The sequence below is a fragment of the Carlito syrichta genome, unplaced genomic scaffold, assembly GCF_000164805.1.
Source record: "Carlito syrichta isolate Samal-C Ts95f unplaced genomic scaffold, Tarsius_syrichta-2.0.1 Scaffold307028, whole genome shotgun sequence".
Classification (NCBI taxonomy): Eukaryota; Metazoa; Chordata; class Mammalia; order Primates; family Tarsiidae; genus Carlito; species Carlito syrichta.
In genome coordinates, this window is record NW_007251124.1 from 844743 (window position 1) to 848728 (window position 3986).

At 40.5% G+C, this 3986-nt stretch overlaps 1 pseudogene; it reads right to left on the minus strand.

Annotated features, from left to right (window-relative positions):
• LOC103266144 overlaps positions 1-3067 on the minus strand; it is a 5757-nt pseudogene extending 2690 nt beyond the window's left edge.
• Positions 3068-3986: the final 919 nt, after the last annotated feature.

The following is a 3986-nucleotide window of genomic DNA, read 5'->3' on the forward strand; positions in this document are numbered from 1 at the left end:
GACCAGAGATGTGGTGGTGATCCTTCAAAATAGCCACCTGAGCCCTGAGTCTACTATTTACATCTTATATAGCCCCTCCCACACTGTATCAGGGTTGGCTGTGTGACTAATTCAATCTCTCAGAAGTGATGCTATGTTATTTCTAATATTAGTCTATAAAATGAACTACAGCTTCTGTCTTGTGTTCTCTCTTTCTCTCTCTCAGCTCACTCACCACAGAAGTGAAGCTATGTGTGCTCACCTACCCTCCAGGCTGACTGGGTAAAGTTCTCTCCAATATTAACCTACTTAACAGTACTAACATTCAGCTCATGTATCTTCATGGGGTATCTTCATAAGAGACTTTGCCATAACCTTTGCTGATGTAAAGATCATTTACTTCCATAGCAGACCCTTAGTATATCACCCTAATAATCTAGTCCAACCGAGAGACATTTATTTAAACTATTTGTTCTTGCTAACCACAATTGCTCATACAAGATCTCCTAAAATAAGGCTAACTCACACCTGTAATCATAGCACTTTGGGAGGCCAAGACAGGAGGACTGCTTGAGGTCAGGAGTTTGAGACCAGCCTGGGCATTATAGTGAGACATCATCTCTACAAAATAAGTGAGACCTGGTAGCACATGTCTGTAGTTCTAGCTACTTGAGAGGTTGAGGCAGGAGGATTGCTTGAATCCAGAAGTTTGAGACTGTAGTGAGCTGTGATTGTGCCACTGCACTCCAGTCTGGTGACAGAGAGAGATCCTGTCTCTCTAAATAAATAAACAAACAAATAAATAAATAATCTAACATAATTAGTATTAGAATTTTGCCAGGGATCCATGTAAAACTTTTCACTTTGTTAATTCCACAGGTCACCTTTTTACTTTTTGAAAATTTGGATATTTGCTAGTTGTGGACACCTGTTGCACTACTCAAAAATGGCCTTCAGAGTCCTGTGGTTAATCTGCCTGACTTTTAGATTCCTTTAAGCTGGTCATAAAGACTTGCACTCGTTTAAGGCAAGCAGTTATTCTTTTATTTACTTCTTTATATTTGTCTTACCATTCCCAATTTGAAGGTCTTGATTTTTGGTGGAGAAATAAAAAACTAATTGGTGTTAAGTAATTCTATGGCTGCTCTGACATCTGTTGAAATTACCAAATTTATTTCTTGGGGCTTTTGAAAACACAGCAAATATTTCAGGCACACTAAAGAATAATATAAGGAACATTCAGCACCTAACTTAAGACATAAAATATTACACACACACACACACAATTAAAAATCCCCATTTTTTTTTTTTTTTTTGGTTTTGAGTCTCAATCTGTTGCCCAGGCTGGAGTGGAGTGGCATGCTCACGGCCACCACAGTCTCAACCTGCTGGGCTCAGGCGATCCTTCCGGCTATGCCTTCCAAGTAGCTGAAAAATTCCCATTTCTATCTGTGCCCAATTCCTTCATTCCCAAACTACTGACTGACCACTATCCGGATTTTGATGTTTTTATTCACATAAATGTTTATTTATTTTTCGTACAGGTGTAGGTAGCTAAAAATATTATATAGTGTAATTTACATGTTTTACAAATTTTATACTAACAGTTTCACATTGTACATATCCTTTAAGCTTGAAAGACTTGATTCAATTTAAGTTTAATATTTTTGGTAAGAATACTTTGTAGGGGTTACTATGTATTTTGTAGTCAATGTTATGATTTTAAGATTTATCCTTAAATCTAAAAAATGTAGTTCTAGCTCAATCATTTTAACTGCTACACACAGGTCTTTTCCATTTTCTTTTCAATAATCTTGTTAATTTACTTGCTTTTTTTTCAGTTCAACTCAGAAATTTAGCAAGGTTTTTTTTTTGGCTAGTAATTAAATGTATTTCATTTTGTTAATATTGGCTGTTTTTTAAACATAAATTTTTTTTTTGTGGAACTTCCCCTTCTAAAAGGACAATTTTTCACAATTTTATGGTTGACAGTTTATATTCTAATGTAGGAAAAAATAATCTAAAAAGCATTTGCCCTATTCAGGAAACTTAAATGCCTATTACTAAGAGAAAGAAGCTGATTTGAAAAGTCTACATACTTTTTTTCCAGACCCATTTTAATTCATCCATTCAACAAGTGGTTTCAGAGCAACGCTGGGCTACATGAGTGGACAAAGATCCCTGTCCCGTGGAACTTACATTCAAATAATTCTGATTAGCTCGTGCTTCCGTTTTCTTTGTTTTCTCTCTTCACACACTGAAGAAGATTAATTTGGTATTTAAGCCAATCTGTTCCACCAAAATGGCAACAGTCCTAAACCGGCCAAGCAGTGATTCAGGCCGTTCAGCTTCCCGGGGCCGGACCGTGGAGAAGAAGCCTCCGCAGGGCGAGCGGCGCGCTGCGGTGGAGGCCGGTGAGCCGAAAGGCGCCGTCTGCGGCCCCGGGCTCGGTCCGCGTTTCCTCCGACCTCACCTGGGGGGCCTTCGAGCTCCCTCGGCCCCTCGGTTGAGAAGGCAGGAGGGTGGGCTATTGGGTACTGGGGGTCCCGCTTGCCGAGGGGTTCTTTATTTTTCTCTTCTCCGCTTGCTTCTTCGCCTTTAAGCCACCCTTTATATTAGACATTAACAAACATTTATTTGGTGTACACTTGAATATAGTGCTGTTATTCTGGGTCAGGCCTCGTTGTAAACGCTCATTCAATTCTCAGACCATCCGGTGAGGTAGGTACTATCCTTATCCCAATTTTTAGATAGGTAACCTGAAGCCCCGAGAAGATAATAAAGCTTGCCCACAGTGGCACAGCTTGTAAGTTGAGGAGGGGAAACCCTGGCGGCCTGGTGCCTGTATCTATGCTCTTAATCACAACAGTAGACTGTCCTCTCCATGCTGGAATTCCTACCAGAGCTTTAACTTTCTTTAGCTCTGACAATTTCTTTTACCTTCAGGCTGCTTAGTTCTTGTGCAATTTTTAATTGTTGATGTGGTGCTGCTCCCATTTACGGCTTCTTTTCTCCTGAACTTTTCTTGCAGTCTAATTACATGAAATGCAGAGTGAGGCCTCTGAACTTTTTTGGTCTCCAAAGCCATGCTACCATGGACACAACATGCCAAGCTGCTCCTGACCCTTGGCTCAAAATGTCAGCCACTCCGGAGAAGGCACTTATCTTTAGTCAGTGTTACAAGGATTGGCTCCCTTGAGGGGTCCCGTTCTGAGGCGCAGACTCTGGAGGTCCTACCTGCAGAGATGGGACTGGGTTGTGGGTACATGATTCTCCTAGCAGAAGCGAGATCATATGAGTGAGGGTAGATGGAGAGCAAGCTCTGGATGGAGAAGAACAGGTAAAAGGAGGCCACGTCTAGACTACCCAGGGAAGATAAACAATGCAAAATTAGAATTTCTTAAGAGCTGAGGGAAGTGGGGGCAAAGATTCTTAAAGTGACGTTTTTCTTTAACCTTTTTGTTACTGATTATACTATATTGATATAGCCTCTATTGTTGAATGCTTCTGTAGGAAAGACTATGGACCCTCTGTCTTCTTTTAAAATGGAATGAAAATTGGATTCTCCCATTCTCTGTAGTTCAGCGAAATATCCCCTTCATCTTTCCTGAGATTTTAAGTCTATCATCTGAATAATCTTTTATTTCAACCCATCCCTCTTTCTTGAGTAAGAGTCTCACTCTGTTGCCCAGTCTGGAGTGCAGTGGCATGATCACAGCTACCACAGCCTAGACATACCAGACTCAGGTGATCGTTCCACTTCAGCCTTCCAAGTCACCCCCAGCTAATTTTTTGATTTATTTTAGAGATGAGGTCTCGCCAAGTTACTCTAAGCCACTAGAATCTTGCCTGGTAAATGTTGAGGCTATGGGGAGGAGGGAGGGAAAAAGCACAATACATGTTTTTTTAAATGAAATGAATTCCTTGATTTCCAATATATTTTTTTTCCTGAGTTTCCCTTTAGTGTTTCCAGCCGTTCCTTTCCTCTTGCATTTGCTGACATCTCT